This window comes from Pararge aegeria, chromosome 12 (genome assembly GCF_905163445.1).
Source record: "Pararge aegeria chromosome 12, ilParAegt1.1, whole genome shotgun sequence".
Lineage (NCBI taxonomy): Eukaryota > Metazoa > Arthropoda > Insecta > Lepidoptera > Nymphalidae > Pararge > Pararge aegeria.
Window position 1 is genome coordinate 15,368,261 of NC_053191.1, and position 16,330 is coordinate 15,384,590.

At 38.1% G+C, this 16,330-nt stretch overlaps 1 protein-coding gene across 2 annotated transcripts in view; it reads left to right on the forward strand.

Moving 5' to 3' along the window:
• The window catches only part of LOC120627971 (synaptotagmin-7), a 429,893-nt gene that overhangs the window by 189,198 nt on the left and 224,365 nt on the right, over positions 1–16,330 (forward strand). The gene's annotated exons all lie outside the window — the stretch shown is intronic.

Consider the following 16,330-nt stretch of genomic DNA (forward strand, 5'->3'; position numbering starts at 1 on the left):
AACTTTTCTATTGTCACTATAACAAAATTTAATAAATAAAAAAGCAGATAAAATGTCTCAGAGGAATAAACAAGAAGGGGTATATTTAAATCGCAGTTAAGCTTTTTGTGACAGCTCCTCCGGTGAAGTACTACCATGCTTATTTCTGTCTGTGCAACTTAGCAACTAAAAATTCTGGACATCGCGATACAGGTTTTTTTATAGTCTTTGTTATGGCTGCACAGTGATATACCTTTGCCTTTTCCCATATAAAATAAAGAAAAAAAATCCAATACATTATTATTAATTTAGAAAAAAAGAGTGTAAATGATTAAAGTGCACAGAGTGCCACGTAACATTTTAGGTCACGTTTTAGCCCGCAAGTTTCTGCAATCAAAAACGGTCATGTCACTCTTAACCACTGACGTCACAAACATTTCTTGTCACATTTAAATTATTAGTAGCAAGGCTTCCAATTGCGTAAAACCTGCTCTACTTAATGGAAAGATCCTTTTCAGATAAATTTAAAGGGCGCGACGCATAAAACGTAGGCCGTTGGGCCTATTCAAAACCCGTGAAATCATATAAATGAGGATGTAGGTAAGCCTTTTGGTAAAGGGAAATCGTTCAAAGCGTTTGCTGAAATAAACCTTAAATATTAAATTGTAGCCTTTTTAAATACAAGGCCCTAATTTAGTTAATTTGCTTTACTCTTGGGTAGTAAACAAACCCCATATGTAAAGAAGCAATTAGAGAATTATTAAGAACTTTGAATTAATCTGAAATAGATGAATAATGTTTGTGTAGGTTTTTTGATAGCTAGTTACAATGGTTATCGACCATGAATTAGCACCAAGAGAGCGTTTCGGGAAAGTACCAAGTACAGTTATGGAGTTAAGATACATTTTTAAATTTAACTAACTTCTATCTTATCTATGGTAAGTAATGTTCATTTTTGGAAAGAATAAAATGAAATGTTCATGAGTTTAGGAAGTTCGATCTTTATATTAAAGCTACTAGTTTCGTGTTCATAGCTGTGCCATCCATCATTTGTATTTACTATTTTAATCCACTTCGTATAAGTACATCTGTTTCCTGCGTAGTATTTTATCTAAGCTCTCTCACAAAATTCTAAACATCTTTTTTGTATTTATTTTTACTTCATGGGGTTTCTTAGAGTCATGGAATATTCGAATAGGTAATTTTTTCGCTCTAGCTACGGGTTACTAATTTAGCTAATTTCATAATCTATGGTATCAATTTATATAAATATTATTTTTTATTCTACTACAAGGTACCCCTTGACTGCAATCTAACCAGCTGGTAAGAGATGAGAAGGTGTTAACGGGATAACCTGTTAGGGGTATATTAAATTCAAATCCCCAATCAGTTTCTACGCGACATCTTAGCGGATCGCTAAATCGCTAAGAGACACGTCTTTGCCATTGGTTGGTAACTAGCCACGCCCAAAGCCTCCCACCAGACAACTGATATTTATATATTAAAATTATTATAGTGTATAAGTAGTAGTAGTGTGTAGTAGTGTGTAATTTAAAATTTGTAAAGTAGTATAATTTATATACTTAATTTAATCATTTTACAGTGTGATAACTGGAAACACGCAAAATAATTTACCTTATATCTGTTGGTTTATGTTACAAATAAATACAAAAACTAATCTTCATTTATAATTATATTTGAGAAGGTACTTTGAATGTTACATGTTATAAAAGTAATGTACCAGCGCCATCTCATTCATTTCTTGTTCACAGTTTGCTAGGTGACAGACGTAGTACTTACCTTGCTAATATAATAAAATAACAATAATATTTTTGGATAATATTAAATTCAGTTCTATCCATCGAGTTGTTTTTGATCATCCATAACCCAATTTCTAACAATATCTTCACACTTCCTTGTGAAATGATTAAATTGAGTACATAAATTAAACTATAATCCGATCTGCAAGTACCACGATTTGCATCTTATGGCATCTGGGTTGCAGCTTATCAAATGAATAGACCATTTAACTGAATTGTTATAGGCCTTAGTGTTATCTCAACGATATCAGACTGTCGTTATTATTTATTACGGTACTTGTTTATTGACCGTGATACCGATATTTGAACTTGTCAAATCTCGAGGCAATTGTTTCGTTCCATGGCTAAATCGTAAGTATAACATAAACAAATATAATTAAAGAATTTTGAATTTATGATAATTATATAGCTAGGTTTAAAGTAACAAAGATATTAAAGTATCACCATAAACCTTCACGGCTTAAAAACCTCGCGTCTATGGATAGGTTGTTCAGTAATAGTTAACGAACTTACCACTAACCAACATCTAGTTCTTCCGTCCATGTCTGACAAACACATGATATTCTCCAATGGTATTATGCAATTACTACTCTAACTAAAAAAAAAAAAAAAAATAAAAAAAAAAATAATTTTAATCCTTTGTCTTGGTCTTGATGGAATATATCTACTGAATTTCTTGAAAAATTCAGTTAAAGCCACGCATTACGCCTTATTATCAAACAAACAATGATCGTTTTTATAATATTCGTTAAGGTTGCCCTCCTTACTGCGCCAAAAAGAAAAAGATAGAGATAGGAGGTGATTATATATAATAGTCTCGTACAGTCCTCTAATCACCATTTAGGTAATCAATGTTCAATTCACTACATAGAGAGTAAATGACCTGTTAATTGATTTAGATACATTTAAACTTGCTTAATGGCGCAGAAACTTGACCTGTGAGAAATGGAGCTAGGTGAATGGGTTACATTAATGGTACTTTAATTGTTATACTGTAATGGTTTATTTATTTATACTCTTTATTTATTTTATTTATTTATACTCTTTATTTGTACACCACTCAAACAAAGAAACAAGACAAAAAAAGAACAAACACATGAAGAATGAAGCAGGATACAAAAGGCGGCCTTATCGCTAAGTAGCGATCTCTGCCAGGCAACCTTAGGATTAGGAAAACTTATATATATATATATATAAGTTTATAGCTACCTAATAATAAGTTTTTTTTTATTAAATTAAACACGAGTGTAATGTTTATAATCCAAAGTTTTTAAAAAAGATTGTAAAAGCTTCATCTTGGATAGCACGTCCCTTGTCAGACCCACGGAAATGATTTGTGTGTGTGTATTAAGTATGAAACAACATATTTTTGTGCAACCTTACGAGATAGTTAAAATAAATTAATGTACCACGCAATTCCATTATATACATTGTACCCTAATTGCTAAGCCGGGGTGGGTCGCAACTGTTTTTTTTTGAAACAATAACATCGTTTACTTTAAAGTCTACAACACTTGGAGCATTATGAAGGGCTAAAACTCTGCATCGCTCTTGTATCTGCCGGCAGTGCTATGTTATGGAAACTTTATTTTTTAAATTCCAATACATGTTAGCCCTTCACTGTAATCGCATCTATGATCATGTAATCAAAGATTGTAGCAGTTATAATAAAGTCATAAACCCAATTTATTTCTACAATAGGATGATGTATATCTTGATTTGAATTATAAGTCCGTCAGAAGAGCTGGCTCATTTATTAGGCGAAGAATCGACCTGGCTGCTCAGCGCGGAAACGCAGCTAGCATTCTTTGCACCATTCCACGCGGTAATTACCTTACAAGCAATTAGTTTAGTCATAAGTTTGTAACACTTCGGCTACGACATAAGAAATCGCGATACACGGCTGATAGTCTAGTCGACAACTTGAAAAAAAAAAAAATTTAACTTACAAAATACTCTCTTCCGTCTTAATTGTAGGTGAAAAAAAATGTTTAAAAAATAGTTGTAAAAAATTTTCGCTTCGTAGAGTCTTTCTTACATACTCGTAGATACTTAACAAGATCGTGCCATAAAAGTTTAAAAAATATTTATACTTTGTTTATAATATTTTTTTAAAATTTTAAGAGCAGTATCTCTTTTTTGTACCATTTTTAACTTGTCGACTAGACTATGAGTTGGACCAAATACGTACATATTGAACTTGATAATAGTTAGTTCGTGTGAAGTCTTGTGCTCATAGTATAGTGCTAAATAACCCCGGATTGGGTTTTTGCACCTTTTTTTTTTCGGGGGGAAATCTTCTTAAAAGATACCCAATTATCTGTGGGAGAATTTGGGTTATGTGGGAATTCTACCCACTAAAACCCCCTCGGTTGCCAGCCTCAGTACATAATGGAAGGCTCCGGGATCTCCTAGGAACGCACCGGTGCCTCCCTTGCACAACGCTTATAGCTCGTCCCGGGAAGATTTATGATTCCCGATTTCCTGTAGGTACGTCACTTTGAAGTAAGGCAACGCCTTATCTCTTCTTGTCTTCCCAGGGTCGTAAGTAGAGGCGACGTGACTACTAGTCACGGGGTTTTTGCACCTGGTACTGCAGAATATTACTCCGGCTGTCTTGGTCCTCTACGTACCATCTACTCTACGCAACAGTGCAAGTTAAGAGGTGTTAAGTGCCCGATGCGGGAATCCTATGAGCGTTTGAGAACCCATTTAAATTCTTATAAATGAAGTAGCTAGTAGAAATCCTGTTGTGCCATTTAATAACCTGTAAGGTTACAAGCTCACGTAGTTTCTTTAAATGAAACCAATTGTAACAACTTTAAATGTAACATTATAAATAAAACTCTTGTTAATATCAAAAAAATCCTAATGATTCTTCGTGAAACAATAAAATGTTAACAATCGTCATCAAACAATGTGGTGATTGTAGGGGCCAGGGCAAGTGAAAACACAGGGTTTCTTTAAATGACTTGGCTGACAGAACGTGTGTAGCGGTTGGCAAAGTTTAAACGATGCGGCTGCGGTCGGTTGCGGTGAACGTCTACAATTTGAACCGCCGCGGACGTCAGAATAACGGTTTGCCGCCCCCGCCACCTACGTTCCGTTTTTAGCACATTATTTATTAAAACCATAGACAATCATTTATTTTCAGCCAAAATTATATAATATTAATTATTTATAATTTATTAATTAATAATTAACAAGAGGGCTTTTTGCGTCGCTAACATATTCCCCCCCAGTGCTGGGCTCAGCACTCTTCTCCAACAGGTAGGATTGCGACGCGTACTGCAGGCCTCCTTAGCAGCCCCGACTTCGTCCGCACGTCCACCACTCGCACGCGCCCGTCCCTTCCTGGCAGCACCGCCTCGATGATGCCTCGGGGCCAGACGCCTCGCGGCATATTGGGATCGACGATGAAGACTAAGTCGCCGATCTGTAGTGGTTGGGATTCGTGATGCCATTTCTTCCGTGGTAGCATCTGTGGTAGGACTTCTTTCACCCAGCGACGCCAGAACTGGTCAGCCAGGAGCTGTGAGATGCGCCACTGCTTCCTCAGGAACAAGTCGGAGTCATCAAATGCCCCGAGCAATGGAAGGTTCGAGGAAGTACCTAAAAGAAAATGGTTAGGGGTAATCGCCTCTGTGGTAGCAGGCTCAACAGAGACGTGAGTGAGAGGTCGACTGTTGACTATCGACCTCTGCCATCAGAGTGATCAAGACTTCCTCTCTTGGCACTCTTGCTTTGAGGATAGTCTTGAGCGACGTTTTCACGCTTCTAGTGCATTTCAAGCATAGTGTAATTTTTCCTATAGTGACTACATATTCAGTGACATTTTGAAAAGTTGGATTAGATATTAGCAGGTCTTCAGGCCAATCAGCTTCGTTGCAACATAGAAAACTAGGGCCGTACAGCCATGCGCCTTCTAATATAGCCATGTCGCATTCTTCCCTAGTGGCAGCGTCTGCTATGTTCAGCCTGGTAGGCACATAACGCCATTCGCTTGAACAGGTAAGTTCATCAATCTCCCCTAATCGATGCGCTACGAACGTTTGGTAATTCCGAGCGTCGTTTCTTATCCAATGCAGTACAGTAGTTGAGTCACTCCAAAGGTATTTATTTCGTGGTTTTATTTTATGTTGTGTAACTATAGTGTCCGCCAATCTAGCGGCCAAAACTGCAGCCTGAAGTTCAAGCCGTGGTACCGATAGTGATTGTTTTATCGGCGCCACCTTACATTTACTCGCGATGAAAGCAACGTATATTTTATCATTCCTTTCCCAGCGCCAGTATGCGACGGCGCACATCGCCTTTGTTGACGCGTCGCTAAAAACATGTAATGCGAGTTTATCGTAAACACCGCTGCCCCCGCTGTTCAGTGCACTAGGTACGTCTTCCATCTCGCTCGCCCGTGCTGCCGCGAGATAATGACGTGGTAAAGATATTTGACTGATACCTTTTAGCGATTTAAGCCATTCGGTCCACTTGATATAAAGTTCATCCGTAAGTGATTCATCCCAGCTAATTCCGGATTGCCATGTTTCTTGTAGAATTATTTTTCCTCTAATAGTGAATGGTGATAAGAACCCAAACACATCGAATATTGACATAATAACTCGTAGCATTTCTCTCTTTGTAGGTATTTTTTCACCCGCGACTATGTTGGTAGGAATACGCTTGAATGATACGTCAAATCCTAAGGTATCTTGTTTAGGAAACCACATAAGACCTAAAGTGCGTTCTGAATGCTGTTCAATATCGAACCTTACAGCAGTAGGTCCTAAGGCTTCGGTTGGAATGTAACTTAAAACTTCTTTGAAGTTGCTTGTCCAGTTTCTTATTTCGAATCCGCCTTGTCCGTGAATGAAAGTAACCTCCTTTATTAACTGCCTCGCTGTTTCTATGCTATCAACGCTGTCGATATAGTCGTCCATATAGTGCTGCTGCAGGATGGCTTTTACTGCGGCTGGCTTCGATGATTCATACCTCTGTGCGTTCTTATTTTTAATAAATTGAGCGATGAACGGTGAACAGTTAGCGCCAAAGATTAAAGATGTCATGGCGCAGACTTTTAATTTATCCTTAGGGGTATCTCGCCATAAAAATCGTAAAGCATCTTGGTCTTCAGGTAGGATTTTTATTCTGAGGAACATGTCTTTTATGTCCCCCGTTATCCCTATTCTATGTTCCCTAAAACGCATCATTATTCCCAGCAGTGAAACGAGCAGGTCCGGGCCCTTTAAAAGGTAATCATTAAGGCTAACATTTTGAAACTTAGCCGCAGCGTCGAAAACTAATCGCAATTTTTTTTTATTAGGATTATCGACTCCAAAATGTGGTAAGTACCAGGTTCTAGGACTCCAAGATATGTCTACTACTTGTCTTGCGTAGTTGTTTTGAAATAAATGTTCGATTCTTTCCTTGTATCGTGAAGCATATCCTACGTCAGCTTTCACTTTCTTCTCTATCCCCTTCAACCTTGACATGGCGTACGTAAACGAGTTAGGCATCTTTGCATTGCTGTCTCTCCACGGCAGACCAACATACCACCTTCCCTGTATTAATTTACACGTTTTCTCCAGGTGCGCTTGAGCGCGTAGGTCATCAGAGTTCCCTCGTGGTTTAGCGGTGACCCCCAAGGAGTCTATAGCGAAGGAACGTCGGACCTCTTCATGTATCTCACGGAGTAGGTCTTCTTTTTCTGTGTCTAGGCCACAGTGGTTGGAGCTGAGAAGCAGAGTAGAATGCAACAAACAATTGACGGATTGTGTTCTGGTACAACCATGGAGGCACCATCCTAGTGGAGTAAGAGTAGCAAACGGTTCCCCTGGTTTGCCTTCTAGAACTTGTAATGGTAATAATACGTGATAATTATCTTGCCCTATTAGCAGCTGTGGCTTATAATATTCAAGATTAAGTTGATTTTTAATTTGAGAAATATGTCCATATCGAGAAATACCTAAATTAGAGCAGGTAAATTCAGATCGCTAACGCTATGCGCCGTAAGTGTAAATAGCTGGCCGTCTTTGTTGGATGCAGTGAAATTTACGATCTCGCTGTCGCATTCTAGCTCATTAGTGTCCCATGCGCCGCGCACACGCATAGTTTTTCTATGTCCGCGTAGCCCCACTCTTGCGGCTAGTTCCGAGTTCATTAGCGTTACAGTTGACCCGTCGTCGAGCAACGCGGCAGTTGTTACAGTTCCCATCGGTCCGTGTATTTGTACCGTTACAACCTTTAATAGTACCTGGCGATTGTTTTCTTTAATGTGCGTTACTTGTTGTGCTTCGGTAGTGGGTTCGCGTTCAGAAGACTCGTGTAGGCCCGTAGTGTTATCATTTCCCGTACTGCTCTTCTCATAATGTAACAATCGGTGATGAGCCTGCCCGCAATTGTTTTTATCACAAGCAGGCGCCGGGCAAATATCCCTGTCGTGCTTCGTGGGTGACAGACATTTATAACATATACCGTACCGCTTTACGTGACGCCACCGATCCTTTCGTAGTGCCTTTTTGAATACTTTGCAATCCGGTAGATTGTGTTTCGGCCCGCTGTAGCAAAACCGAAATTTCATACCCGCGTCCGTGTTAGATTCCCTTTGTAATAACACATGAGATTTGTTTACATAGTTTACGGCATATTTTCGCTTTGAAAAGTTTTGATCGGTTTTGATGCTATTAATATTAATCGCGGTTTTTGTAGTTTTAACTGCTTCCTCTTTTAAAAAATCGGATAATATTACGAGTTTGGCTTTAGATCCGTCGGTTATAAGCGGATAGCTGTAGTCCGTCCATTTTGATAACAAAACCGTTGGGAACTTAGACAACACGGCCGACATGATATTCATGTTTTTTAGGTACTCATCTTCACCGATAGCGAGGACTGCTGCAACGAAATTTTGAACTTTAACGGAAAACTTGACTATATCCTTATGATATTCCTGTGCCATTGCTGGAAGCTTCTGGACATCTTGTACTATTCTAGTGATAATAATATCGGGGTTACCAAATTGTAGCTCCAGTGCTGACATTACTATGTCCGGTGTGGTGGCGCTAATCAGCAGCGCCGTGACGGCTTCCTTTGCTGGTCCGCGGAGGCAACTACGTAGCCTCCACAGATTCTCCCTGGGGCTAAAGCTACATACTTTTGTGGACTCGTCGTAAGCTTGCTTAAAATAAAGCCAGTCCATGGGGTCGCCCGCAAACGTTGGTAGATCCTTCTGTGTGCTAATACGGCTTAAAAACTTATGTGTTTGTGCATGTGGTGCGTTGTGCTTAGCAATAGTGGCCATTTCTTTGAGTGCGCTAGCCAGCATGTGTACAGTCCCATCAGTGCCACCGCCTATAGCGGCGGGCGGGCACAGCTCGCCTAAATCTGAACCATCCTGCTGGACGGGCTGTGCTGACTGCTCGTGCTGACTGTGCTCTAACCATTTCTCTACAGAACTATTATTATTGCTACGCACCTCATGCTCCTCCGGTAGTGGACTGTATGCTTCCTCATCTAGTGCTGCCATATCAGCTTGCAACCTTTTCTCAATTAGCTGCATCTCAATACGCGCTTTCGCCTCCGCTGCCTCTAGTTCCAGCCGTGTCTTTCTTGCTCGGATGGATGCTGAACTTGACTTTCTCGACGTGCCATTGCGTGTAGAAGCCCTACTCGGTGCCACTGCGTGGCCGCTAGTGCTCTTAACACTAGTAGCTGGTTCTACTTCATCGAAAAGCCTTTTTCTAAGCTCCTCCTTTAGGGGTACCTGCTTTTTCACCTGCTTACATGTGTGCTGGCTCTGCTCCTGCTCCTCAACTAGGTCCTGTTTCTTCACAGTGTTCACCATATTTGGCGGTGGAGTTTGGAACATACCTTGCGATCCGTGCTCGAAGACCACTTGTAGGGGCCAGGGCAAGTGAAAACACAGGGTTTCTTTAAGTGACTTGGCTGACAGAACGTGTGTAGCGGTTGGCAAAGTTTAAACGATGCGGCTGCGGTCGGTTGCGGTGAACGTCTACAATTTGAACCGCCGCGGACGTCAGAATAACGGTTTGCCGCCCCCGCCACCTACGTTCCGTTTTTAGCACATTATTTATTAAAACCATAGACAATCATTTATTTTCAGCCAAAATTATATAATATTAATTATTTATAATTTATTAATTAATAATTAACAAGAGGGCTTTTTGCGTCGCTAACAGTGATAACAGATCGTCAACGGAACGGGAATCAGAAAATTGTAAAGACAAAAAAAAACCTTCGAACGAATTCTCTTTATAACAAAGTTCTCAACTCAGGGGACATTGTTTGCTCACTTTGTTGTTGGACAGTTGCGCCGTTGTCTGGAAAATGTTTTATTGTACTTCGAAACATTGTACTCCTGCTTTATTACCAATGACTACAAGGACGTTTAAATTCTTGGATATTTTTCGCAACTTATGAACAAGTTGCGAGGGTCAAGGACGTAGCAGGGGGTGGTTTTCGGTGAATAAAATAAAATTTTCATCTTTTAACATATTAACATAATAGCGATTACATCCGCAGAATACTGCATATTCTAAAATGCTCAGTAAATCAGCTATTAGGTAGTTATGTTATGATTTTTTCTACTACTACTTTAAGTACTGATAATAAATATAGCGATTCAATTTCTCTCAACATATTTTGAATAAACTAAGCTATGTGCGACTATAGCTATTTTTGCTCTTGATGCTTCAGGCACCCTCTATTAGAAACTTTCAATCACGTAAACATTGCCCATCGCAATTAACCGTTGATGGGTGTCTGACTTTTTAAGTTTAAAAGAGGATCAAGAATAGTATAGGAAAAATCGACATCGCATTGTTGGTCAATTCGTAGGCACAAAGTAAACCAAAAAAATCTGTAATTTTTTAATTAGTCCTGGCAGTGCAACTGTTATTTTATATGTGGCAACACTTACAATACAATATAGACCCTTCAGTGAGCCAATGTCTGCGAATGTCTGCTAAAGAGTGGTTTCATGGATCTCGAATCACTTATCTAAAATACACGAAATTTCCTGATTAAACAACCTTTCCATTACAAAAAGAATGATTAAAGTTGGTTGACATTTGACAGAAATATGATGTTAAGTAATTTCATCCCCTCTCCCAAGGGGATCATGCCGAATTGTCGAATAAACAGTATCCTTTATCATACCTCTTAGTATGAGCTCAGATCATGTAAAGTCTCATTTGAATTTCAGCAGGTTCGACGTGATGCGCGGCCTAAATACAGACAGGCATACAGAAAAAAATACAATTTTCGCTTCAACTACGAATAGAGCCCTCCAAAAAATTTTCAAAACATCATAAATTAGACCTCCGTCTGGTCCGGTCTTGAGCGAGGTTTCGGCCGTGGCTTTCACTACACCGGCAAAGACGTGCCGTCAAGCGATTTACTCTTCCGGTACGATGCCGTGTATGGTTTAATACTTTACTCTATCATATTATCTCTATCTTTGATCATGTATTCAAGATACAAGATAGAGATAATCATATCAATCAGGTATTTATATTATACTCTAACAGGTTAAACGCTACCATTTTATAATGAGATTGCAGACAAGGGCTAAATTACAGTGGAATAAAAAAATAGATTAAAATTATAGCATTATCTTTTCATCTATTTGGCATTCAACATGCCGAGTATGAAAAAACTGGCACTCCCACGGAGCTGTAAGCAGAGTATATGGAAAAAAGCGTACAAGCAACTTGTTATTCATACTGAAACTTTGCGATGAACTTTCGTATTTTATTGCGAACTGTATGAAGCGCTCAACAAATCCCACTTATAATATATTTGTATTAAACCTGGTGTACATTGTTTGCGAAACTTTTATAAAACGTTTCTGCGACAGTTGAGCCGTTGTCTGGAAAACGTTTTGTTGTAATTTAAATGGTTGGACTTTTCTTTCATTAACTTTGACTAGAGTTTTATCTTGTATTTTTTAATTTAAACTTGCTAAGCCCCACGATTTTACCCGCTGTGATTCAGACATCTGTACGCGTAAATGCAAGTGTGTACCAAGTGTGAAAAAGAGTAATACAGACCTCCCTGGCACAACGGTTAACGCTGTAATACAAGTAGGAGGTCTGATGCCCGGTTAAGGAAATTTGGGAATTTATTATTTCAGAATTTTCTATGATCTGGTCTAGTGGGAGGCTTTTGCTGCAGCTAGTTACCACCCTACAGACACAGACGTGCCACTAAGCGATTTAGTGTTCTCGTGCGATTTCGTGTAGAAACCGATTAGGGGGTATGACTATAACCAACAGTCCTCTGTGCCAGTGGCGTGCACTTCATACATGCTCAAAAGCACTGCATACCCTAAAATTTTTGTATAACTCATAAAGGGGCACGATTTTATGCCATTTTCCTTCTTTATGCATACCCTGGTTAAAAACCCTGTGCACGCCACTGGTCTGTGCAGAGCATGCGTGGAGTCAGGTGAAACACCGACACACGTAATGCTCCAATATAGTGGCACGTCTTTGTCGGTATGGTCAGGTAACTAGCCACGTTTTTGTCGTTTATTACGCATTAATCGTAATATCATCAAATATCCCAGGTTTGTTTAAAGGAACATTCGTGTTTCCACCATATATCGTCCTTTCTTCACGTCCTAAAAGTAACCATACGATCTTTTTAACACTTCGGGGCGAAACTTGTCTTATTTATAAGTTGGAATATAACAGAAATATAATAGTCACTGTATCATGTATCATGATTGAAATGCAAACCACCAAATTAATTAAACGAGTTATTAGATATGAAAACTCTATACGGGTAATATTATCATCAGTACCCAAAGTTAATCAATTTGAATTACTCGTATTAGGCAAATATAATAATCAATAAAATCTACGGTTAATAATTAGTGATTGTTGTTGCCGACGGCTTCGTTCGCGTTAACTTTTTTATTTTATTATTGACGGTCGATTGGCGCAGTGGGCAGTGAACCCTGCTTTCGAAGTCCAAGGCTTTTGGGTTGGATTCCCAAAACTGGAAAATGTTTGTGGGATGAACTGAATTGTTTTTCAGATATCATTTTTAATTTTGTATATCAATTTGTAGTAAATAATAAACCTCTATTTTTTTTTTTTTATCTGTCAATTGTCAGTTTGCGAGAAACCTAAACATTACGCACCGCCGAATCGGTGTCGTAATTTAAGATTGCGTTTAAGTTCGTTAGTCATCATCTAAGAGTTGGTGAAACGTGTATCCTCAACGCACTGCGCAAATCATTAGGCATCCAATTTAAATGCGTCATAGGTTTAGTGATAACGAGCATAGATGCCGCATGTAACTTTTTACCATAATCTTTTTGGGTAAATATTAGAGATGCGCCGAATGTTGAAATGAAATTAAATTAAATATTTATTTTAGTGACTGGTGTTTAGGATATAAACTTCTAACATATTCTGCTGATACACAACATGCAAAATTTAAACATTAAATTATATTAATAATAATCTTGATTGTGTTATGAAAATTAAGCTTAATTTGCTATACTCCGCGAACAGCAGGAGAATCTGTATGGTGTAATTTATAGTATGGTTTAACAATTATTAATTGTAAAGTCAACATCTCCTGAGGATGCTCCGGTTTCGGAGCGAAACGTGCGTAGAGGGTACATTGCCGAGGATCTGTTTGGTGTGGAGATACGGATTAAAGTAATTATAAATTACACCATACAGATTCTCCTGCTGTTCGCGGAGTATAGCAAATTAAGCTTAATTTTCATAATATGTTATGGATTTCCGCAAAGTAACGCCTGCTTCTATCCAAATCTTAATTGTTATCAATAATATAAAATAACGTTCTGAGATTTATATTGTCATATTAAATCATTATATTAGTTATTATACTCCCCTCCGGGCTACTGGAGTGCGAACACGTACTGTACATTGCTCCGTGATTAATAAATCTTAAACTGTCGAAAAAGTTAATATTTTCGCATAAATCCTTTGTATATTTATAAGTTATAAGTTAGTTAATATAGTTATGTGATAATAAGCAGAAATAGTGCAATATTTTAAAGGCTGTGAAGTGTAAATTGCAATAAATTTGCTCAGTCATAACGGTTTGCAGTGCAAAGTTTTAAAAATCCATCGGTGATTCAGTGAATGCATCAAACTTGACCTTTGGACTCATAATTACTCTGCCGGTATCGTGCCGGTGACTATCATACAGACAGTAACTAATTTTCGCCCCAGATAACCGTATATCGTTGGAACATTGGTGTGAACGCCAGATCTATGAGTACGGTGTCGGCACGGCACTGGTTTCGAATCTTGTGGTCAAATTTTTTTTTTTTTTTTGTTTTTGTTTTTATTTTATGACTTTTAAACATGCCCTTAAACCGCACCCCACCATCAACCTCGGGCTTGTCACCCTCTAAACATAACTCTACGTTAAGAGATTTAATTGAGGATGATAAAGAATATCCTGTGACAGAAACCCCAAAAGTCAAACAGGGGTTTAGAAACAAGCGGCGTCGATCAGATGAAGTAGGCGATCGGCTAGCTTCCTTTATGGTGGAGATCAAGGATATCCTAGAAAGTTTTAAGAACGAGCAAAAAACCAAGTTTGACAAACTTGAAAAAATTTTTTTAGCCGTGGACGATATAAAAAAACAAAATGGTGAAATACAGAATTCCGTGGATTTTCTATCACAAAAATATGACTGTATTGTCACTCAAATAGGAAAATTGGAATCTGAGAAACAGTCCAATCTGCAATACCTTCAGCTTCTAGAGGATAGGCTGGATAACTACGAAAGACTCTCTAGAGCAACATGCATTGAAATCAGGAATATTCCGACTGTCAAATCGGAAACAAAAGACAGTCTTCTTAACACCATCATAGCGACTGGTAAAATTCTAAATATGTCCATCCAGCCAAATGAAATCAAGGATGTATTCCGCTTTAACTCTCGTGACCCGGCATATAAGACTGTGCTTGTAGATTTTAACAGCGTACTTACAAAAGAGAGAGTCATTCGTATGTACAGAAAAACAAGTAAAGAAAATAATCGCCCTACTACAGAAAAACTAAGACTGACTGGACCTCCTAAACCAATTTTTATTTCTGAAAGCTTATCATCCAAGGCAAAAAGGCTGTTCTTCTTTACCAAGGACTTTGCTAACTCAAATCAGTACACTTACTGTTGGACATCAAGCGGTAAAATATATTTACGAAGAAAAGAAGGAGCTCCGGTTATTCTCATTAGGAATGAATCTGATCTGGAAAATCTTAAATCACAAAAATGACTAGATGTTATTCTTAATGTTTTCAGTATTTTTTCGTTATTAATTCTTTCTTCCTTTGTTATCCTGTCATGTTTTACTACTGTTGCATATACTCACGTTTTTCGTTATTATGTCTGGGTTTCTTATTATTACATTAAATATCACTCTCACACACAAATACACATAAACAACTTCTTCTACTCATATATACTCGTCGTTCAGTCATGTAATACAGTCTCAATCATCTTACATAGTAATATCCTCGTTTTTTTGTTTTGTGAGATCATACCGTGTCATTTACTTTATATATTTTTGAAACTGTCACGGTTGGTCTTTTCGACGGGTCGAAATGTTGTTAGGGCTAAGGTTAAAAATAAAGATTTTTGAAATGGATGACACATCAAAAATCAATAATGATATAGAAGATATATCAGTGTCAGATTCTTTTGTTTTTCTTCCTGAAACTTGCGAGCAATATTTAAGGGGGATTAAGGGGTTAAAAGTATTCCACGCAAATATTCGAAGCATTAACTGTAATTTTAACAACCTCTTAATTTTACTCAAACGCCTAAACGATACAATTGATGTCATAATTTTATCTGAATGCTGGCTAAGCAAGCTGTCAGATGTACCTTTATTAATTGGTTATCACTCTTTTAAATCTAAGCACGCCAATCAAAACGATGGAGTTGTTGCGTACGTACGTGACTCTCTGATATGCTCTGTCGTAGAACCTGATTTCAGTGAAGGTAATTGTTTATTGCTGAAATTTTCGCATCATCTTGCAATTGTTGCTCTTTATCGCTCGCCCTCTTATATTAACCTTACTCCCTTCATAATAAGCCTTGATTCAGTATTAAATTCAATATCCAATATGAAAACTAAAGCTATTATTGGTGATATCAACATAAACATTTTGACATCTAATGATAAACAGACCGACGAATATCTTAACCTTGTTGCTAGTCATGGTTTGTTGCCTGCTCACATTTTCCCTACTAGGAAAAACAGTTGCCTCGACCATGTAATGTTAAGAAGTAACAATAAAGCCACCACTATTGTTTTAGATACTCTTTTCACAGATCATTCTCCAGTAATCTTGTGCTGCAATCTTAAAAATAAAGGTCTTACGAAAGCAGCTCGAACTATCACGCGAATAGATGAACCTGCTGTAATAAGAACACTTGAAAAAACTGATTTTTCTGCTATATTTAATACATTAGACCCTGAAACTGCCACTGAGAAACTGGTAAGAACTTTATCATCGGT